This window comes from Salminus brasiliensis, chromosome 11 (assembly GCF_030463535.1).
Source record: "Salminus brasiliensis chromosome 11, fSalBra1.hap2, whole genome shotgun sequence".
Lineage (NCBI taxonomy): Eukaryota > Metazoa > Chordata > Actinopteri > Characiformes > Bryconidae > Salminus > Salminus brasiliensis.
The window spans coordinates 6,297,432-6,321,790 of NC_132888.1; the positions used below are offsets into that span (position 1 = coordinate 6,297,432).

Below are 24,359 nucleotides of genomic sequence, written 5' to 3' on the forward strand. Positions count from 1 at the left end.
ATATTTACTATTTATACGTCAAATAACCTAAACCTAAAATACTCAATAAATGCTTTCTGCAGAGACTAAATGTGGCAAGGTCAGGATAAGTCAGAGTAAAAGAGAGGTCAATGAGACGTCTGGGTCATCTGGGTCAATTGAGTTGTTGTAGTTACTGGCCTTTGCCTCTGTAGGGCAGTGTAGATATCTGAAGCATCTCACAGCATCTCGCTGGCCCTCTCTTTAACTTCATGCCCATCCTTTGAATTTAACGACAGATAAAGGAGAGCTTATCCTTGGTAAAGACATACAGAGCTTATTCAGGGAGAGAGTCAGCACCTGCAGATCCCTGATAATGTGGCGTGATCCGGCATGGCCAGTGCCGCACATTAGCGTATGTGCTTACAGCCCCCTGACAGCCGGGGACCACCAGGGGGTCCCGCTAAGAGGGTGTGGGGAGAGAAAGAGAGGGAGAGGAGGGGAGAGGCAGCCTCAGAGTTAAATATGTGGGTCGCTGTAGCTTCTAGACAATGGCTGTCACAGTATGTTGTATGTTCTGCATAGGAACTAACGGCGTTTGGCTGACGTTCATAACATTTCTAGTCAGTTTTTAGTTTTCATTTAAATAATTGAATTTATAAATGACTTTTTTATTATAATTAAGAATAAATAATACATAATTAAGAATACATTGCTAATACATGCATGAGCTTAAAGGAATAATTGGGCAAAAGAAAATAATTAGGATAATTTATCACTGACTCTAGGTGCAGATGATTTGCCAAAAATGTTAAGTATCTGATGTGTGCTTCTTTAGTTTAGAACAGGAGATGCTAGGCTAATATTGCTAACAAAGACTGGGATTAGACTGTCACCAATCAAATCTCTGAAGAATAAACAACCAAATATGTCTTTTAACCCACATAAAAGCTTTCAGATCTTCATTTGTTTGGTACAGACAAATGATAGGACTTATTTTAGTCAATAAACATAAATAAATGTCTCCTCATAGCTGCATTATGGGGCAGATATTTTGAGTAACCATTCCAAATTAAGCTCATGGGCCCTATTTTAGCCATCTTTAGGCTGTGCAGGTTCATTTATGGTGTGTCAGTGTGTCTTTGCTATCAAAACGAGTGTGTTTTGGCCGTAACGTGCAGTAATAAACCAATCAGCGTGTCACTCGCCGTTCCCTTTAAGAGTCAGGTGTGGTCTGACTTTGGCGGATTGATATTTCAGTGGTGTAAAGCGTGGGGGGGTGTACGAGCGTCAGGCTGCACACACCTGTGTTGACAATGCACTGCCAAGATAGCAACGAACGTCTTGACTGTTGACGAACGTCTGCCTAGGTTGTTTTCAGTCAATGGAGCTCCTCCTGTGTTTTCCGTTGCCAAGATACACAGCAATACTCCCGAAATTCACCTTAACACACCTAATTTCGAGACCACCGCGCCCATCAGCATAGATATATTCACAAGCAGCGTTGCTGTTTAAATGGCGCATGTGTAATACATGAAAATAGACTGTTGGCAGGGTGTAAGATAGCAATGAGCATTGCAACGCACCTTGTGCAGGGTGAAAAATAGGGCCCTAAATGTTTAAATTGGGTCTATCCATTATGTTTTCTTAAACAAACATGTTCACATGGCTTTTTAAAAAAAATATATTGAAGCAAATTCAAGATTTGAGCATGTATTTAACGAAATACTGCTACCATTTGGTGACAGTCCTGTGTTAGCCTTTTTAGCAATGTTAGCCAAGCATCTCCTGTTGTAAACTAAAGCAGTTAGCTATGTTAGCTACCAAATATGTCTTGGCTAAACCAGTTTATATAGCCTTTATTGTTTGTTTTATAAAGCAAATAAATGAATGTGTTCAAAGAACATGTTTAGTGACAGTCCAATTTCAAGTGTTTGTTAGCAGAATTAGTTAGCCTAGCGTCTGGTGCTGTAAACTAAAGGAAACACATGTCGGATACCAAACATGTCTTGTCTAAACCTGTTTAAATAGCTTTTTTGTGAGTTTTATTAAAAAATAACAAATTAAGATTGTAACATACATGTACAGAAATACATTTGGTGAAAGTCTTGTGTTTGTTAGCAATGTTAGCCTAGCATCTGGTGCTGTAAATAAAAACGGCACTCGTCAGATACCAAACATGGCTAAACTTGTTTACATTTTGTTCATTTTTTAAAGCAAATAAGTTCAGATTTGGGTTTGTATTGACTGAAATAGCGTTACTGTTTGGTGACAACCCAAGTCTAGTGTTTGTTAGCAATGTTAGCCTAGCATCTGGTGCTGTAAATGAAAGCAGCACCCATCAGATACCAACCCTGTCTTGGCTAAACCTGTTTACATTGTTTTCAGTTAGTTATTTGAAGCCATTATTTAAGATTTAGATGTATATTTATTGAAATACTGTAACTATTTAGTTTAATTCCAGTGTTTGTTAGCAATGTTAACCTAGCATCTCCCACTGTAAACTGAAAGAAGCACACGTCAGATATCAAACCTGTCTTGGCAAAACTTGTTTACATATTTTTTTAGTTAGTTATTAGAAACCACTTAATTAAGATTTAGATGGATAGTTATTGATATACCGTTACTGTTTGGTGACAGCCCAATTCCAGTGTTTGTTAGCAATGTTAGCCTAGCATCTCCTGTTGTCAACTAACATGTTTTGGCTAATTGACTGCTTTTAAATCAGTGTTCAGACATTTTTAGCAAATTATTACTTTAACAGTTTAAAACAAGGACACCCTGCTTCAAGGGGTTCTGCTACATAAGGAGTGATGCCATAGAGGAACCTCTTTTGGTTCCATAAAGACTCGATTAATGGATTTAAAGGTTCTTCACCAATTTAAAGGGTCTTCACACTCACACAGCTCTATCAGAAACAGGGAACCATCTTTATGGAAGCAAAAATGGTTCTTTAGGGAACTGAAGTTGGTTATTTTCCGGCACCAGAGATGTAGTGTGTGAAGAACCTTTAAAATAGTAAAGAACCTTTCCTACAGCTTCTTAAAACCTTCAAAATATTCTTCACACACTTTATCAAAATGGTCCTCAATGGAACCAAATACCAAATATTAGAAACCGGTGGAGTTACCTAGTTGCTACACCCTAGGCTAGACTAGACTAGGCTAAGCCAAGCTCTATTATGCAGCTGGGAGCCATCCTTCCTGCTCCTCTATGGTCTCGCTCAATAACCATTATCAGAAGCAGCTCTATATGTAATAGTGTATCTGCTTTCCTTATTTGCCGCACTGTCCCCTCACACTGAATCCCAGGCCATTTGCAGGTGTGCAGTGCTGGTCAGTCTGTGTCATAGTTGTAATATCTGCTGACGTGGCTGAGGGAGACTGCCTGCTCCTGCCATCTGGCTGGATGCAGTCTCCATAGCAACCACCTCCTTCTTCGCTGAAAGCTGAAGATATCTGTCTTTTTTTACCTCCCCCCACCCGACACTGTAAACAATGCCTGACCCTCGGACTGCGCCGGCTTATTACTGCTTCAGCATTCGCTGCTTACTTTCCCTCTTCCCTTTCATCCCTCTGTCCTCCCTCGGCCCAGTGCCGTGACTCACGGCTTCGTGACCTCTGTGGGTATGCTGAGGATAATGGCTTTTACAGACATCCTTTTTTTTTTATTAAAAAATGAGACGATTTTGTGTAGCAGGGCTCATTCGATTTGCCTTCAGAGGTGCTGTTTCAGGGTTAGGCCTGCCTTGCTAGACTGCACTGTATCCATCAGGTTTGCTGTCTCCAAGGCCTTTTTAATTTAAGAGGGATATATATATATATATATATATATATATATATACTCCTCTTAAATTAAAAAGGCCTATATATATGTATATATATTTGCATATATATATACATATATATATACATATATACACACCCCTCTTAAATTAAAAAGGTCTATATGTACATATATATATATGTATATATACTTCAGCCTTCAGTATTGTTGCTATTGCTGTCCGTGCTATATGTAAATAGCCTTTATTCTAACTGTCTGCCCTATTTTATGCCAGAATCAGTCTACTGAAGCAATCCTTATGACTTAAAAAATAAGCTCTGTTGGTTTTTAGTCAAGGTAAAGCTATTTTTTGCAAAACAATAAATGTATATATATATATATATTTTTTTTTTTTTTTTTTTTTTTTTTTGCAGCAACGGTATCCTTGTCAAATTGCCATGCCTATTTTCTCCCCCCAATGTATTACTGTCATTATGAGATTTCCTAAAGTGTCTAAGAAGTTACTGAAACTGTATTTACATCCATACGTAAGATTTACACACTAACGTTGCCCTTTAAACCCACCTAAACCCACTTAATCAGGAATGCCGCTGAAGTCAGCATAATGTAATCACCAGTGTGTAAACGATGTAATTCAGAGTGGGGTTTGGTGTGAAATGTCTCATTGTAGAGAAACCTACCGACTCAGGTCTCTGTACAGTGGTGGAGATAGGGACCAGGCGTACTGTAGAGATGTCTGCAACACGTTTAGCCTTTTATTTACTATCTAGATAAACCCGTACTATCTAAAACCAACGCTCAACACTTCAGCCTTACCTCAGGCGTCAGGCAGTGTCTTTATAACCAGCTTCATGTAATACCTTTCTGTGATTTAGCTTTTCTGGTTTCCATTCATCACCACTGTGAACAGTGAGTAAGATTCATCCCACCGCTCTGAACAGGGGCGAGGGGATTTTGGGCCCCATGAAAAGATATTACACTGGGCCTCACAACTCGAACAATTCAAATATGTCAAAATACTTATTTAATACGATTTGTAGAGGCTCTGTCAGTCACAGGCCTCTAGAATCGTCCTAACTTCCCCCCTTCGACAAAAGCTGATCAATGCCTATGGCTATGTATTGCGTTTCAACAAGGAGCTGCCATCTGCTCATGGTAGTGCCTAGTTTATTGTCTGTATTGCTAATAGTCTGCATGTTTAGCAGTATCTAAGCTTAGAGGTATCTTTGGACCATAGTCTACAAGTCAAACTAGCTAAGGCTATTTACGGAGAAGAGCATCTGCTAAAGGCCTAAATGTAAATGTAATATTCCTCAGTGTGAAGCAACCAGACACTTGGTGTTAACTAATATCTGAAATTTAATATATGCATAATTAATGGCTCTGATGTAAATAAAGCCATTTAGAGCGGTTTAAAATCATCTGCATTACTGAGCCAGAAACTGGTCCAGTCACACTGGTCTGAAGAGTTTAACCTCTTGACACAGAAAGGCTTATTACACACTAAGGTGTATCACTCAGTAACTACAGGGACTTCTGCACAAACTGGTGAGGCTATTCTTAGGTAATAGACGGTTGTAATAACCCTTTCAACCCACTGGCGGGTATTCTCGTAAAATTGCTATGCCTATTTTCTCCCCCTATGGATTACTGTCATTATGAGATGTCCTAAGATGTTACTGAAACTGTATTTACATGCATATTGTGAATTTCCCCACTGCGGGACTAATAAAGGACTATCTTATCTTATCTTATATGCAGGATTTACACACTAAAGTTGCCCTTTAAACCAGGTCACAGCTTTTTAACATAACCAGCGTTATAAACGTGTAGGCTCTAGAGGTGGTCAGTATGGCGGCACTTATCAAAATTTGATAAATTAAATACAATAAATTAAAAAATAATCATTAAAAAATATATTTACTTGCAAAGAGTGTAATTACTCATTTAATTTTCTCACAGTAATAAAACAAAAATATTTATAAACATTTTAAGGATTATTTTGGATAGTCATTTCTTTTTATCCCCCACTAGTGATGCATTTTTATGTTAAAATATTATCATAAATATTGTGATATAAGTGTTTAGGGGCATTAAACTCTTCAGATGTTCTTCACCAGTTTAATGGTTCTTCACAGTCACAAAAGTGGTTCGCCGATGGCATCTGCAGCCCCTTTATTATGGAGAGAGTAGTTGGTGGTCATCACCACCATCCTAAAGAAATCTGCTCCTGAGTTTTCTCCACTCTGAATTATGCAAAGCTTTTTAAAAAAGTGGAATAAGCCAGTGGAGCTCCTTGTTAACTAGTCAGCTTTAAGATAAACCAGGAAAAGTAAAGGCCCTGGGTCTGGCCTGGGTGGGCTTGGCTGGGCTCATGGCAGGGCGTTGGACTTCTGCTGCAGTGGAAAAGAAAAGCCCTGACTGGCTTTGCATATTCAAAATACGTCTATCCTATTGGACTGCGTAACTCCACCCTGTGCTGCGCCAGCCAATCCGTCGACACTTTGTGTTTAGCCACGCCCCATCGCCCCTCCTTCAATCTCAGTCTGCTGTTTCCTCCCAGTGTCTCCCATAGAGAGAAAGGATTACCGTGTATCTTCCAAAAGCCTTTGTTTTCTTCCATATAGGATTTATAAGCAGCGGATAAGACCATTGTTGCCTTTTGTTGGGATGTTGGTGATGCTTTAATTCCTGACTGATTTTCCACGTGAGTTGGTATTTCTCCTGTTTTCCTCGTTTTCCTCGTTTTCCCTGCAGCTTCTTCTCATATTAGGCTCGTTGGACCGCCGTCTGGGTCTGGGCTGAATAGCTGGAATAGCTGAATGCGTTTTCTTTCAGGGCAGAGGATGAATAATTCATTGAATAACTCATCTGCAGATAAAGCCTTGCTGTTCTGGTAGCCTTACATGATGCAAATCCAGCTATATCTGGACACAACTCACCTAATTTGGCAGAATATGGGCTGTCTTGGGTCCTATTCAATCAAATTCTGCAGCTGCAACACCAGCAATGCAATCCATCCATCAGTTGATGCAGACGGACTGCATCCCCACGTTAATATTGATGGGATGGTGTGTGAGGCTGGTGATGAATTGGCCTGAAGATATGAGACGTGCTATGGGAAAGGGGAAGTCTCTGCTGCTAGACTGACCCTGTCAGTGGGCTTCACTGGCTGGGAAACAGCTGGCACCAAATGGGGGGAAGCAAATGCTCAGCTGTTCCTCCAACAGTGTTATTGTGTTAGAGTGGAATGAGGAGAAATGGCATAAAGTAGGCTGTGTGTGGTAGTGTTGTCAGTGGAGAATGACTAGCATCCTTTTATGTTCTGTTTGTGAAGAAATGCCCATTATTTCTGTGTATAAATATAAATATACATATCTAAATCGCAATGCTGTCCAATAAAAAATGGTCTTTTTACATGGTCTAAGAGTTTATTCCTAGTAATTTAGAGCATTTCCATTGGTCCATAATAATAATATGCAGATACATGTTTTGTTTTTTTGTTTTTTTCATTGGACAGCAGCGATATGCATAATGCTTGACCCTTGTAGAGTTTACATAGCACAGACCAGACAATCACTCTGGCTTTTGGCTGTGATTAGATAACGGACTGCTTATTCAATCATCACCCACAATCATGGTGTTCACAGATCTTTAGCTCTTTGATCCAACAGCAATATTTAAATCACCAACAATAACGAAAACGACTTTTTATAGGAGAAATTTGGGTGGTCTAGGGATGCATGGTCTAATAATAGTCAGAGATTGGCTCTCTGGGACACAGGCACATTTCTGTTACTTTCTAATAACCACAGTTTTAGTGGAAATACCATAATTTGCTCGATAATGAGCCGGATTGACATTATAAATATCTGTTGGCTGTCTGAAAAACATATCAACAAATAAATGTTAACATAAAAGCTATTTAGCACAATATGTTATGTACCATTAGGCTGGATATCATCATTATACAGGTATAGAAATGTAATTCACAATAAACAATGCCATTTATAATGCAATTGCAACATGAATCAGCCAAATAAAACAGACAATTAATGAAATAATAATGTCTAATTTGATGGATGCACCAGTCCGGCTTTTTCAGTTCCGATACGATACATAAACTTTGCATATCACTCGATACCCGATACAGATCCAATACCATTGTTGAATTAATAAACCGTATATCTCACCATGCGGGACACACTTAAGGCATCAGGATTGACTTCAACATTACTTTACTAACTTTGTAAAACAAAATAGAACAAATGAACACACAGATATAAATGTACTAAATTGCTATTTCTTTGTCACTAAAATAAACAAATGTCCAGGACCCTGACACAACATTTACATTCAAAATAAAGAGACAAACTTTATAAAATATATTAAAATACATACAATAAGAAAATAAAATATGAAAATAAGTAGCTTCACTTTGTAAAACACACAAACAGTAATCAATCTTATTTAAAAAAAATTCAGCGTAATTCAAAATAAAATTTAGCAGCTGAACCTGAGAATAAATAAGTAACTGTATAGTTTAATGGATCTATAATCAAAAAGTGAAGGAAAATGATCTATTTAAATGTAACTTTTGTAAAGATATGCCTGAAGTAATCATCAGTAATCAATCTTATTGTACATTTTTTTGTGTAATTCAAAATAAAATTTAGCAGCTGAACCTGAGAATAAATAAGTAACTTGGTCAAAGCAATCAAAAATTGCAAACATCTAAACATTTAGTGCAGCCTCACACCAACCAATCAAAGTAAAAGGATCGGTTCCATGGATCGGCCTAATTATCCGATTTTGTTAATATCTTGTCCGATATCCGATTCTAATATCGAATCGGTGCATCTCTACTTTGGAGCCTGTTCTTATTTTGCTTTGCAAGGGAAAATCTGTTTATCCAAGCAAATGGACAAGAGAGGCAAAACTGCCCAGGCCCTTGTCTTGCCCTTTGGACATAATGCATACAGTGTACAGTGCCCTCCACAAATATTGGTTCCCCTGATACTTGATGAAATCCATTAAATCCATGTATACCAACCGACCGCCCAGGGCCCACAACATCACAGATTAACCTCCATTCTTCAAGGTGGAACTTTTCTGGCTGTCTTTGGATAACGTGGCCTGGTAGGTGCCTGAGTTTGTTGATCCTTGACCACAAAAAGCCTTTCTTCTGGCAAACCCAACTCAACAGAACTCAAGGTTCTGTAAGTGGCATCTGATTAGTGTGGGTGCCCTGATGGTTGAGATGGCTGTTTTCAGCTGTTTAGGGGCTGTCTAGTAGCTGGCTCCGGTGGTCTGTGCCGCTCAGCAACCTTCTGTTACACATCACTGCTGTATTCTTTGGATGGATGACTAAGGGAAATTTTTCACCTCAGTGAAACAGGGTAAAAATCGCTCATACCCGTTTTTGAATAGTTGCGTAACCTTCTGCAGCCACTTTTTTGTTCAGCACAAGACTGCCATTGCAACAGACCCCTTGTTATTTTTCTGTGACATCTGATTGGTTCCTTGTGACACAGAGCAGCAAAACAGACAAATACATAAACATGTCAGCGCTGAATTTCATGATAAGAGGGATACAGGCATAAACCAGCAGACAGGAAATTGACAAGGCTGGTAATACATTCAGCTTGATTAAGCCTAATGTGGCATAGTAAATTAATCTCTGCCAAGAAAACTGTGGTTTTTGTCTGCATGAGAAACGGTATGCATGCAGCTAACAGAGCCTTATGAATTGCAAAGAGCAGCGAATCCTCCCCATGGGCCTGCTCTCAGGCCTTGATCTTACATCAAGCAAAGTCAGGCAGGGATATGTCATGCAAGTCATAGAAATACTCAAAAGAAACTGTCCACCAGGACTTTTCTCGCAGATTCTGAGTGACAGATCAGCTTCAGAGAGTTCACAGAACCACAGATGTGTCAGATGTGTAAGCAGCATTCATTTTTATTTACACTGTCAGATTAGCGTTGAAAAGTTTAGAAACACCTGCCATATGGCTCATTTTTATTATTTTATATACAAAGATAATACATTGTGTAAATTTAATATTATAGAATATTCACCAAAATGTATTTTTAAAGGTTTAATCACTATTTTAATGGATCTATAATCAAAAAGTGAAGAAAAATCATCTATTTACATTTAACATTTGTAAAGATATGCCTAAAGATATGCATATGCTTTTTTTTTTAGTTTGTGCCTCTTTTTTCTACCATTTTGGTACTGCTAATTGTACTGTGGTTGGTGTGGCGCAACAGATAACACCACTAACTGCCAGTGAGCTACCACACCATGTGGGAGACTGCTCTGGGTGACTGTGCTGCGCTACACCAATAAGAGTCCTTGGGCAAGACTCCTAACTCTACATTGGCCCTCCTCTGTAATACCAGTAATCATGTAAGTCGCTCTGGATAAGAGCGTCAGCTAAATGCCATAAATGTAAATGTAATGTATCACGTGCTAAGTCGGCCACTGCCTCACAACTTCTGCCGATGCAGCATTTCTGGGTAGCCGATACACTCTAAGGTAAGCACTGGGTCCCCAGTTCCACCACCAGCTAACAGATGCCTGTGCTGGCCAACATTGCTTAAGAGTGATGAGGGGTGAGAGCGCCATCTACCCACCCGGAGAGAGCACAGCGAGTTGTGCTCTCTCTGACTCCGGCTGCTGATGGCAAAGAGGCATGGCTCGGGATTCGACCTCCTGACCTCCAGCCCTTGATCAGCACTTTTGAAACAGGAAGTTTTCTATTTTTATAACCCCATGGCCATATGGCTTTTATTAGTCATTTCAGATTGTTCTCAAGCTCGTTTCGTCAGTTTAGACACACCTATAATTATTATTTATTACAGATTCATAAATGCGGCATAAAAAAAGATTATTTATTACAGCTTTATTAAAGTCCGACCAGTTGTGAGACCCACATTAGGCTCATTTTTATAGTGTTGAAAGTATTGATTCCAAACCTTTGAATGCTATTGGCTGTTGCAGAGCACAGCAGATGACAAACACCTGCGCCTCACCTAGGATGAAGCTGAGGTAGCCAAGTGTAACGCTAAGCTGACCAGCACAGGCATTAGTATGCTGAACTCATTCTTCTAGTGTATGAGTGAAGGACACATTGACTTTATAGAACCAGGAAAAAGACAACGCGAGGGCCGAGTCGCTGCTGCAGAGCAATTATTAGACTTCTAGGCCTCTACACAGGGTGCACACTACTCCCGACAGATCCTTAGACCTGTCAGTACAGCACATTAATAACTGTGAGTAAACAGTTAAGACAAGGTTTGACGAGGAACGTTGAAGGCCCATCTCCAGCATAGTGGACTTACATGTACTCCACCCACTTGTCCAGCTCATGTGTAGCTCATCCTCACCGCTTGTTGAAGTAATCACCAGTAAGACTGTCATTGAAAGTGCGGTCAGTGTATTTTGGCCTTTAGAGAAATGCTGACACATGCTAATCCAATAGTGGGCTGGGGCAAAAGTGCCACATACCCTTAAAGAAGGCATCAATCAGGCTAACTGCACCAACAGACAAATCACCCACATGTTCATGATGAGCGGAAACAGCAGACATGTACACTTTAATCATGGATGGAGATGTCAGGTCCTATAGGTCTGACCCTGCGTGATGAAAGGAGCTGTAGTGGAGACTGGTCAGTGGGTGATAGTGGTTGGTGGTGCAGGTACCAGAGATTGATCTCTCAAGCTGCTCTAACTGACCTAAAAAGTGGGCCTTTCTTTGGCCTGTAAGCTTTTTTTCTTTTAATGGGGTTTGGTTATATGGTACGCTATATTGACAAAAGTATTGGGACACCTGCTCGTCCATTGTTTCTTTTGCAATCAAAAGAAATCAAATTTAAAAAAGAGTTGGTCCTGCTTCTGTTGAAGTAACTGTCTCTACTGTCCAGGGAAGAAGAAGGCTTTCTACTAGATTTTGGAGGAGCATTGCTGTGAGGGTTTGATTGGATCTCGGTTGCAGCTGCTGGTATTGCAGTAGTTTGAGAAGATGCAGGATTAAGCCCTTTTCAGAACTGTGGGATATCAATGTCAGCGTTCTGTCAGCACCCAACACTTTCCTTCTGCATCTCAGCTCGGGTTAGACTCTGCATTTCATCATTTGCCAGAGTAGGAGCAGTGGATCGTCCAACATAAGTGCTCATAGTCTAGCAGCAGCAGCTCTTCTGAGAAGGCTTAATGACTTCTGGTAATTATAAATTCATGTATATAAAATAGCATAATCATGGTGGTTGCTTTAGACAAAAGGGTCAAGATTTGGTTGGTCCATTGGTTTGCATGGAAGTAATCCCAGTATGTTAAGTCCAGCTCCTAAAAGCTGTACGTGCTCTATCACCTACCAACAAAAACCAACCTACCAACCCCAGGCCTTCTGAAAGTCCTAGATACGCCAATAACTCTGGATCACATCATCTGTCAAACATGGTGGAGGCACTGTTATGGCAAAGACAGGTATAGCTGCCGATAGAACTGGGTAGCTGGTGTTTATTGTTGGTGTGACTACTGTTAGGAGTAGCGGGATGCAGTGTATATAGTTTTTATATAGTATATAAAGTGTATATACTATGTGCAAAACTAATAGGATAATTACATCAACTACTAAATAATATCTATAAATAATGTATGTGTGTAGTAAAATATGCATTATTGATGAAACACTTGTACAAACCTTGTACAAACACACAAGCATTAGCTCAAACATACACAACATGGACAAAAGTATTTGGACACCTGTGCTCATTCATTGATTCTTTCGAAATCAAGGGTATTAAAAAGAGAGTTTGCCCCTCTTGGGTTGGATCAACTGTCTCTACTGTCCAGGGAAGGCTTTCTACTACGATCTACGGATCTATCTTGGAACATTGATGTGAGGCTTGAATGCGACTATTGTTTGATTTTATTCAGCATCAAGACAATTAGCAAGTTCAGGATGTTGGATGTTTACCACCTAACCTCATCCCCAGACCCCCCAACATATCCCAAAAGTACTGGACAGAGCACTACCATCATTCCAGAGAACACAGTTCGTCCACTGCTCCACAGCTCAATGCTCCTCTAGACCATGCTTGGCTTTAGGCAGCATGGTGCCAGTAGGTTCATGATGTTAATCTGCTCCAGAGAGTCCTATTCTGTAGGCAGTGTGTCTGTGTGCATTTGCACATCTGTGTCAACAATGGGTGCAACTTAAAGCAGCTGAAAGCATTCATTCGGAAGGGTGTCCACAAATATTTGGACATAAAGTGCATGTATATCTAATAGAACTAGAACTAGACCACGCCTTTTTCTTTCTTCTGCACTAGACTTGAATTGAATTGAAGGTGGTGCAGTGAGGTTCCTCAGTGGTTTAATTATACCTAACCCTCAGTCTAAGGGCACATGTGCTGGACAGGGAGCCACTCGTCTTCTCTGGCTGTTATTAATCATCATCATCATCATCATCATCATCATCATGATCATCACATCAGGCTGTGAGGGAGCAGAGTGAATCCTTTAGTCAGGCTAGATCATTAGTATACCATGTACCTTCTATTCAAATCAGACATGTCTTAAGCCGAACAGGCAGTGTGACAGGCCAGCTGCAGGTAAATCGCTGAGCACGCCCTTGTTTGAGTGGCAGCCGGTCCTGCAGGGCGCTCGGCGAGTTGACAGCGGGAGCTGGGCGATGCCCAGTCGTGTGGAATATTTTGACCTTGCGGAAATGTACTGTGTTTGGGTGTGAGCTTGGAACTGCTTGCTTTAACTTGCTTTTTCCAACACACAGATGCAGCTATGCATCACCGCTAGCTTGGATTACTGTCAATCATTTCTGTAATTTTCTTGTCAGTCTTGCTCTCTCGCTCTCGCTTTCGCTCTCTCTCTCCATTCCATGCTTTTTCAATTAGGCTCGTATAGAAGCCTCATTCAGAAGCTTCTCAGTATTCATGCACCAGACCACTGCACATGGCTTGCAGATGTCCCGGGATGCGGGTACAGCTCTGCTGGTGCGTGGTGACGTACGTAGCCTAAAACCGGAAGACGTTTTTAGAGCTTTATTTTAATGGACGATTATGGAAAAAACAAGCGTTTTGCAAGTTTTGCTGGCTTTGTAACACTCAATACTCCGCTACGGTGATGTGGCGGCGTGTTGTAGATGCTCAGAGCACACTGTTAACAGCCCCTGTCTGTACTGCAGGGAAAGCCAGATTAACAGATGATTTATAGACTAAAACTGATTAAAGGAAAACTTTATTTATTTAGTTTTGTTATATTTCATTACTGATATTTTGTACATCCTTTAATTTTAATTTTGACATAAAAAGGACGTAGGAGTTTTATTAATTTTTACTTGGAAACAGAATAGTTCATTAAAACAGTGAATTTCTGAGTAAGTTATTCATCTTTATTGCAGACTGTTTCTGTTCTGCATCGAAGTGGTGGAGCGAACCTCCCCTGGGTGTCCGAACGGCAGAGTCGCTCGCTGTCTCCTAACCCCGACTGAAGACCCACCTCTGCTTCCGAGAGTACTTACTGTGCAGAGTGTAGAGTATGTACAGTATTATGGTCTCCACACTGACTTCTGTATTTAGCAGTATCTAAGCTAAGAGGGATATTTTGAATTCCAGCCTGTATAAAACAATAACTACGGCTATTTTTTTTGAGTGAACAGTGAAGCACTTTTATGAGTGTCTCTGGAGAAGAACGTTTGCTAAATGCCTTCAGTATAAATGTAAACGTAATAAATGTAACTTAATGCACTGATTAACTTCTTACTTCGTACAGCTTACGTAAAAAATAGCAATAGCTATTCCTAGTCCAGATCTCTCAAGCACAGCAAATTCCCCCTCCTTCTGCCTCGGTTCAGTGGCCATACAGAAATTGCAGAAATGTTAGTAAAAATGAACAGCTATTAGCTATTAGCTCTGCTCAGCTTCAGTCCCCATTGTCAACTACTTAACGTAAAAAATCTATTTCTATAACCGCTTAAAACATCAGTGAAGAGCTACTTAATAGATTCTGTAACAATACTAAAATAACAACTGCTCATACAGCTCAAATACATAAATAAAGTAATAGATGTTGATATAATTACTTCACAGATACATTATTAGATAGTTAATAGATTAGTGGGAATTAATTGATCTACACTTATATAACAGGAATTTCTATAACTACCTATGTAACAACTTAATACATTTACATTTACATTTATGGCATTTAGCTGACACTCTTATCCAGAGCGACTTACAGCATTACTCGTATTACAGAGACGGGCCAGTGTAGTGTTAGAAGTCTTGCCCAAGGACTCAGCAGCATAGTCACCCAGATGGGGAATCGAACCCCAGTCTCCACTGTGGTGTGGTAGCTCACTGGCAGGATGTAGTGTTATCTGTTGCGGTACACCAACCAGATCAGTCGACTTCCTCATGTCTAACTATTTATATATCTACATAATAAATACATTAAAGGGTCCTTTGGATTCTGGGGTATTTTCCGAGTGAATAGTGAAGCACTTCCGAAAGTCGCTCTGGAGAAGATCCTCTGCTAAATGCCTTCAATGTAAATGTAAATGTATTGTTCTTGTGCACATGCATGAAACAGCCTCAAGAGCTAAGAGGTATTTAGTAATCAATCGATTCATTATCCCAATATCGATTATTCTTTTCAATAATCAAAATTCAAAATAGTTGTTGCAGCTCTGTTGTACATCCTGTACTGAATAGCCCTGTTTATTTATTTTAGCCTTTATTTGTTTGACTGTGTACTGTGGCCAAAAATCTGCTTTTTGTGAGCATTTACTGAACAGCGCCACCTTGTTACACAGTTCAGTATGATTGATAAGATGCCCATGAATAATTATTGTGTGAACAGCAGGACGTGGATGGTGGAAGAGCCTGGAATTAATAGGCAGTCACCCATCTGCTTTTATGGACACCAGAGCTGTGAGGTGGTCCAGAGACAAGTGTGGGTAATAAAATAATAATATATATATATTTTAACAAATAGGCTGAAATGAAGCCAAGTGCCGCCTGTTGGACTAGGCATTGAGGCCATAGCAGCATGCCAGCACTCGGAGCAGTGCAGACTAGGAGAAAACCTAATTTGCCAGTTCAGAGGACAGGAGAAATACAGAGATTTGGACTGGACACAACTTTACCCTCTTTTTGTGCTTTGCTTTTTGAGATATAAGTGAAATATGAATATGCATAAAGGCAGTTGTCCACTGTAGTACATCACTAAGGTATTAAAACTTCATTACTTAAAAATGTTTAAATATGAATTATGATTTTAACAGAGAGAATCAATGTTAGCTGTATTTTATACCCAGAAGTTCATAATCCATCAATTAGCGTTCTTCTAAGTGCGTACATGGTAGCTACATTAGCCTCATGCCCCAGTTTAAACACAATGTAGCCTTGCAGCAAGAACGGTGATATTGATACATTTAGAATTACTGTCTGAAGGTACATGATACGGGCAAAAGTATTGGGACACATGTCTTAGTCATTGAATTCAGGTGTATAAAACCAGGTCCTTAGCCATGCAGCCTGCCTTTATGCACATTAGTGAAAGAATGGGTGTTTCTAAAGACCTAGTCTGTCTGTGATATTTCCTTTCCCCTTCTAGATATTCCACAATGATGTAGAAAAGTGGAAGTGGTCAAGAACCACATAGAGATGGGACTCAGTTATGTCTCAGTAGGGTCTGGTGGAAACTGTACATTTAATTTGTGCTGAATTATCACTTAAAGCAATGCCTGGAACCATTACATGTACAGTAGATACCCTTCAGCCCATTAAATGGAGACTAATGAAGACGAATCATCCAGACAGAATAAAGATGATACACAGCCCTGAACAATGCACAATTAATCAAACGAAGAGGCTTCATCGCTTTAGGTGACCCTATAATCCAGCATCGTCAGTCGCTAATCTTTACCCAGGTATGCTCCATCAGTTCCAGTTGGTATGAGTCATTGCAGACGGGACGGCACACTGCTGGCCTCTAAATACAGCTTACATAAAGCTCAGCATTAAAAATTCAGCTGGGCTACATGCAGATGAATCAGTGCTGGACTCATCTGAGGCCTCTGATCTGATGTTTCTCTGCAGAACTACGCAAAGATACCTCCAGCTTTCGATGTGTCAGATGATCCTGATATACCGCGTCCCTGTGTTTACACTGTGTGTATTTGTGTGTGTGTTGCGCTTTTATCGCCTCATAAAAACGCAGACTGTGCAGTCAGACTACTTGAGTACCAGCCAATGTGTCACGCTCTTTAGCGCTAGGCAGTTGAAGGCTGAACAATTGGGTTAAATTGAATTCATGCAAATGATGTAATCTAAGCAAGCGGCGGGCTCCTATCGGCCTAGGCAGACGCCGTTTGAGCGGGCCCAGGGGAGTTTACAGCCCACAGCAGAGGATAACGGGGCAGTTAGGACATGGTAGAAGATTACCCCCGGCCTAATGTTTTCTCTGAATGGAAGCCTGCGTGGCAATCCGATTAAACGCTGTACTGGTGTAGAACAGTTTTACTATGATGGAATATGACTGGGGGGGATACTGCTTACTTTTTCTGTAAAGCCAAGAAACCTTCACATCGTCTCGGTCACACCTAACCCTTTTATCCTGAAACAGCAACTTTACAGGAGAAGGAAAAAACCTTTTTGACTTTCAATGGAAGTGAATGTAAAAATATTTTATTCCAAGTCAGTTTGGAGCATTTCTATTGGTCTATTCATCATGAAATTGTCACAGTATGTAAAGAACAACTGTCAGGTTCATATTATGTAAAAAATTGAAAAATGACAAAAATGGAGATGCAAGCTTTTTGTCGGACCACCTAGCAGACTGGCCTGGAAGAGGAAATTTCGCTCACTGACTGGCTGAGTGACTGACTGATGAACCTTGTTGAAACACCCATGCACAAGAACTGCCTCTTTTTAGCCTGTAAGATACATCTACTGGTCCTAATGGTCTGCGGACGACATTTTGCCAGCTAACAAGTATCTGTGCTGCTAAGAGGATCGCTGTCGTGCCATTAGCATTGCCATTACGATGTTCATATCACTATCATGGCTTTAGCATCGCCATCACCCTGTTAACATGCTGCCGGCCTCGCCCGACATCGCTACCACGTCAACTGCCAGCTTCACCCAGCATCGCTTTTGCATGGGTAGCATTGCTATCACTGCATCAGCATCGCTATCACTGTGTTAACATCACTACTGCACCTGCTGCCAACCTGGCCAAGCATTAACTGCTGCTGTGTTAGGAGAGCTATTGACTATATGGCGTTAGCATCAGTACTGCACCAGCCTCACCATGTATACCATTCCATACCATGCACTGCTACTGCAGCAACCGCCGGCCTCCCCCAGCACCACCCTAGTCGCAACTGCTGGTGACCTTGTCCAACATAGCTACTGCACCTTTAATCATGAGCCATGTTGGTGAGGTTCTGGGCCCTTCACATCAAAACCTTAGTAAATTCATGGCCTACATCTCAAGGCTCTACGGGCAAGTCTTTAACAGGCAGGGTCACATGATTCTATGCAGCCAATGTTGTGTAACTATATATATATATATATATATATATATATATATATATATATATATATATATATATATATATATATAGTATATTACCACAATTAGCCTACCTTAAGAAATCCATAAGTTGGATTGGAGTTCTGTTGAGCTGAATTTGAAATGGGTGGTGCTGTTGTTGTTCTGCGTTGAGCGATTAGATGTAAAGAGGCTGGAGTTGCTGGTGCTGCAGAATAATGTGTCCACCCACCCATCCAGCAGTGGTCTACATAGCTGCTGTGCATGAGGGAGCAGAGGATATTCACAGCAGTGCTCTACATCTAGGCAACGTGTTTGGTGTGCTGCAAAACACGAAGTACGATGCTTATTTATTCAGCATCTAAATGTCCAAATGTTTGTGGACACCCCTTCTAATGACTTTAGGTTGTACCCATTGTTGACACAGATGCACACACAGTTGTTTAGTCCCTGTAAAGCTGTACTGCCAATAGAATGGGTCTCTCTGGAGCAGATGAACCTGAAATTAGTGGTACCATGTCTAATGCCAGGTGTGGGCTAGAGGGGTATAAAGGCATTAAAGGATTGAGCATTGACGGATGGTGCTTCATCCAATACTTTTGGGATGAGAGGAGTTGCTTCTCCAAAATCTAGTAAAAAGCCTTCTTCCCTGGACAGTAGAGGTAGTTACTCCAATGGAAGCAGGATAAACTGTCTTAATATCCTCAATTTCCAAAGAAACAGTGAATGAGCAGGTGTCCCAATACTTTTGTCAGTGTAATTGGCTGAAACAATCCCATGCTCCATTGTTCAGTTTCCATTTGGTGAGTTTTTTCTTTCGCACCTGAGCAGCTGGAACAGGAACACGCTTGTATTTAAAATCTCCAGTTTGGCTCAAGGCGCTTTGGGAGGTGCTCAGAGTTCAGGGTCATGGCTTGAAAGGCGTGGTTGTTTGGGTGAGTGTGTGTGTGATGGTGTGTGATCCAGACTGTTTAGTGAGGCTCTGACCATAGGGAGTCATTAAACTGATCAGCAGTGAGAGAGAAGAGTGCAGGAGAAAATCGCCTGACCGGCCTATAGGCCACACCTTAACACAACGGATTATTCAACATAGGATGAATAACTGAATATTAAAAATTCATATTATAAACTGAATGGGGAAACACAGAGCAGCTAAAGATGATCCCACTTCCAGACAGTTCCTATGGTTTTGCTAGGTGGTTGCTATGCTCTTGCTAGGTTGTTAACGTAGGATCCCAGGTGTTTAGTATGATGTTGCTAAGTTGTTGCTAGGTAGTTGCTATGGTGTTGCTAGGTTGTTGATATAGTATCCTAGGTGGTTACTATGGCTAAAGTTATTGCTGAAAGGTTGCTAAGTGGTTGCTGGGTGATTGCTATTATGTTGTTAAATGATTGCTATGGTATTCCAGGTGGATGCTATGGTATTCTAGGTTGTTGCTGTGGGGTTGCTGTGGTGTTGGTAGGCGCTTGCTATGGCATTGCTAGGCGATTTCTATGACACCCCAGATGGTTGCAGTGGTGTTGCTATGTCATCCTAAATGGTTGCTAGGTATTTGTTATAGTAGCCTAGATGGTTATTATGGTAGCCTAGATGGTTCTTATGGTGTTTTATGTTATCCTTAATGGTTGCTAGGTGGTTTCTGTTGTATCTCTGTATGTTGTTGTGGTGTTGGTAGGCGCTTGCCATGGCATTGCTAGGTGGGTTGACATCATATCCCAGGTCCTTGCTATGGTATTGCTAGGTGATTGCTATGACAACCCAGATGGTTGCAGTGGTGTTGCTAAGTATTTGCTATGATGGTATCTCACTTGGTTGCTATGATGTTGCAATGTCATCCTAAATGGTTGCTAGTTAGTTGTTATGGTGTTATGTTATCCTAAATGGTTGCTAGTTAGTTGTTATGGTGTTATGTTATCCTAAATGGTTGCTAGGTGGTTTCTGTTGTATATTTGTATGTTGTTGTGGTGTTGCAACATGGTTGCCTGATGGGTGCTTTAGTTTAACAAGGTGGTTGCTGCAGTATTTCAGGTGGTTGCTGTAGTGTTGCTTGGTGATTGCTAGGCAGTTGCTATGGTGTTGCTATGACATCCTAAGTGGTTGCTAGGTGGTTGCTATGGTATCTCAATATGTTGTTGCGGTGTTGCCTCGTGGTTGCTAGATGGGTGCTTTAGTTTAGAAAGGTGGTTCCTGTAGTATTTCAGGTGGTTGCTGTAGTGTTGCTTGTTGCTGTGGTATCCCAGATGGTTGCTATGGTGTCTCAGGTGGTTGTTCAGGTGTTGCCAAGTGGTTGATGTGATACCCTATGTAGTTGGTTAGGTCTTACGAGTGTATTTGTTTGGTCAATGGAAGTGACAAACCGTGAACCTCAAACCCAGTTGTTTCTTCCAGCAGAACCAGGACCAGAGCTGTAAAACGAGCCAATTCCAAGACCCTAAAACTGCTGCTCGTTATATTTACACCCCTACAATTTACACACACCCAGCCCAAAGGTACAACCTGCTGCAGCCGATTTCTCGAGAAGCTGCTGGTAGCTGGTAGCTGTTGGTCTGTCTGGAGTTGTGCTGAACTCACTCAGTCAGTCCATGAGAACCGCACCACCCACACAGATACGGAAGGCCTTTTCCTCTCAGCCGCAGAGCTAACTTTCTTTAGAGCTGCTGTGCTGAGCAGGACGTTCAGGAGTTTTATAACATCTCTAAAAGCGACCTCTGAACGACCTGAGTGTCAGGCAGACGGCAGTAAAGTCTTTTTCTTCACCTTCTGTCTCTCCGTTCTCTTTTAAAACGCAGCACAACTTTTGGTTTCGTCTGTTTGTGGAATACGATGGAGTGATTTTAGCAGAACAGTGAAAACAAGTCCATGTATTTCAGTATCTCGCCTGTACGGTCCAACAGTTCCTGCACTCCTAATGGAAAGATGGCTGGATTGATTGGTGGATGGATAGATGGGTAGGGCGATGGATTGGTGGATAGGTAGATGGATGGATTGGTGGGTGGGTGTATGGATGGATTGGTGGGTGGCTGGATAGGTACAGATTAAGCATGATAGATAGATGAGTAGGTGGATGGATAGATGGCTATATTGAAGGATGTATGGATGGATGTATGGATGGATGAATTGGTGGATGGATAGATGGCTAGGGCTATGGATTGGTGGATAGGTGGATAGGTAGATGGATGGATTGGTGAGTGGACGGATGGATGGATTGGTGGGTGGCTGGGGAGGTACAGATTAAGCAAGATAGCTGGATAGGTGGATGGATAGATGGCTATAATGAAGGATGGATGGATGAATTGGTGGATGGATAGATGGCTAGGGCGATGGATTGGTGGATGGATGGATTGGTGGGTGGCTGGATAGGTACAGATTAAGCAGGATAGATAGATGGGGAGGTGGATGGAGAGAAGACTATAATGATGGATGTATGGATGGATAGATTGGTGGATGCATAGATGGCTAGGGCGATGGGTTGGTGGGTGGATGGATGGATGGATTGATTGGTGGGTGGATGGATGGATTGATTGGTGGGTGGATGGACAGGTACAGATTAAGCAGGATGGATGGATGGTTGATAGATTGGATTGATTGGTGGGTGGATGAATGGATTGATTGGTGGGTGGATGGACAGGTACAGATTAAGCAGGATAGATGGATGGATGGTTGATAGATTGGATTGATTGGTGGGTGGATGAATGGATTGATTGGTGGGTGGATGGATAGGGCCATGGATGGACAAATAGGTACATATATAGCAGGATAGATAGATGGATGGGTGGCTAGATGGTTAGAACAATGGATGGATGAATGGATGGATAGATGGATGGGTAGGTAGAGATTGATGGAGATAGATGGATGGGTAGGTAGAGATTGATGGAGATAGATGGATGGGTAGGTAGAGATTGATGGAGATAGATGGATGGGTAGGTGGATGGATGCATGGATGGATGGAGGTATGGTTAGGTATTAGGGTTGCAGTGGTATGAGATCTTTACGGTATGATAACCGCCTCAGAAAATATCACAGTTTTACAGCAGCATGTTACGCAGCATTTCAGAATACTTCCTCTCGTTGTTCTTGTTTATCTTCCTTCTTAATTAATTTATATTCTGGATGAATCTGTGGATTATTTTCTCCAGTCATCGATTGATGGTTTTTAAGCTCTGGAAATAGTAAGAAATTGGTGGGAATCTTTGTTTCTTTTCCAATATCAGTACTAAGACAATTAAGCAACATACAATATACTGTAGATAGACAGGTGGATGGACTGGTGGATGGATGGATAGATGTCTAGGACGATGGATTGGTGGATTGATTGGAGGGGTGGATGGATATATTGATTAGTGAATGGATATATTGATTGGGGGATGGATAGCTGGATGATGGATAGGTGCAGATTGAGCAGGATATTATTATATATTGAAACAAGTAGGGTGAGTGAGAGAGAGAGAGAGCGAGAGAGAGAGAGAGCGAGGCTGAAGGCGTGGGTTAAGTCTTCCTGTGTCTGATGTCAGTGTTCAGCTGCTCCCATTCAGAAGGCGTGTGTGAGGTGCAGGAGGGGGAAGAGCTGCAATGTGTGTGAGTGTGTGTGTGTGTGTGTGTGTGTGTGTGTGCTGGGTTATTGGGCTGGTCGGTGTGGGTAGAAGACCAAACAAAGGGGTCTGTCTGAGAAAATACAAAACCCGTCTAAAGCTGGGAGACAGCCTGTATGGGTAATCTTTCTGTGTGTGTGTGTGTGTGTTGTATTTGTGTGTGTGTTGTGTTTAGCTTACAGGACACACATTTATGAACACACACATGTGCACTTTCTTCCTTTAACTACATATCTCTCTCTCTCTCTCTCTCTCTCTCTCTCTCTCTTTCTCTCCATGTCATGTCATGCCTGCTCTCTCTCTCCCTCTCTCCCCCCCCTCTCTCTTTCCTATCATGTCATCCTCTCTCTCTCTCCCCCTCTCTCTCCCGCCCTCTCTCTCTCCCTCTCTCCCCCCCTCTCTCTTTCCTATCATGTCATCCTCTCTCTCTCTCTCCCCCTCTCTCTCCCGCCCTCTCTCTCCCTCTCTCTCCCTCCCTCTCTCTTTCCTATCATGTCATCCTCTCTCTCTCTCTCTCTCTCTCTATATATATATATATATATATTTTTTATTTTCTCTCTCTCTCTCTCTCTCTCTCTCTCTCTCTCTCTCTCTCACAGCATGTCTTGCTCTCTTTTTCCTTACTCGCTCGGCTTATACACAGCTCTCTCTCTCTTTCTCTCTCGCTCTATCGCGCATGCGTACACAGTTCTCTCTGCCTCTGTAGTGTCATGCCTGCGCTCTCTATCTCTCTCTCTCTCTCTCTCTCTCTTTCTCTCTCTCTCTCTTAGAGCAGCTGGACTCGGAGGAAGGAACTGGGAGGATTTTTGGGGAAGTGCCATTTTAAGGCTTCCTATTTATGACTCCCCTCCTCCTCGCCTAGCAACGCAGAGCAGAGAGGCTTCAGCCCGGTGATATTTCAGAGGGACAGCAAGAGAGGGAGAGAGACAACGACAAAGACAGAGAGAGAGTAAGAGAGAGAGAGAGAGCGAGGGAGGAGAGAGGTAGAAGGAGGTAAAAGGAGGTAAATAAATTCATAGAGATGATAGAGAGAGAGGAGGAGAGAGAGAGATAGGGAAAGAGAGACTCGCCCGCTGTGCTGCAGTAGAAGCGTGAGTGGTCCCGGCTGCTGCTGCTGCTGCTGCTGCTGCTCTGTAGAAAAGCAATAATTAAAAGATCAGTTTACTTCAGGCTCCAACAAAGGAGCTCAGACAGCGGCTTCTGGCCGAGAGGAACTAAGATTGGATGGGGAAGTTGCTAAGCTCATGCTAAGACCACAAAGGGTGAGTCTGCATTTTTCCTCGCTCTAGCTCAGCGGCGTTGTCTTGTGTAAGACCGTGTGTCCGTCTGTGAAGTGTGAGCCCTGTTGGAGATGGGGCTGTGGGTAATGCAGCCAAGATCTCAGGGGTGTGTCCACTTCACATTACAATGACGTGCTCTCGGAAAGAGAGCCTGTAAGGAACAA

At 41.6% G+C, this 24,359-nt stretch overlaps 1 protein-coding gene across 2 annotated transcripts in view; it reads left to right on the plus strand.

The window, feature by feature from the left end:
* Positions 1-6,308: 6,308 nt before the first annotated feature.
* Positions 6,309-24,359, plus strand: part of trim3a (tripartite motif containing 3a) — a 48,478-nt gene continuing 30,427 nt past the window's right edge. The window contains exon 1 of one of the 2 annotated variants that reach the window (XM_072691506.1): positions 6,309-6,451. The gene's annotated coding sequence lies outside the window, so the exon portion shown is untranslated. Of the gene's footprint in view, positions 6,452-23,662; positions 24,178-24,359 lie in introns of those variants that run through there. The other variant, XM_072691504.1, reaches the window with a different exon arrangement.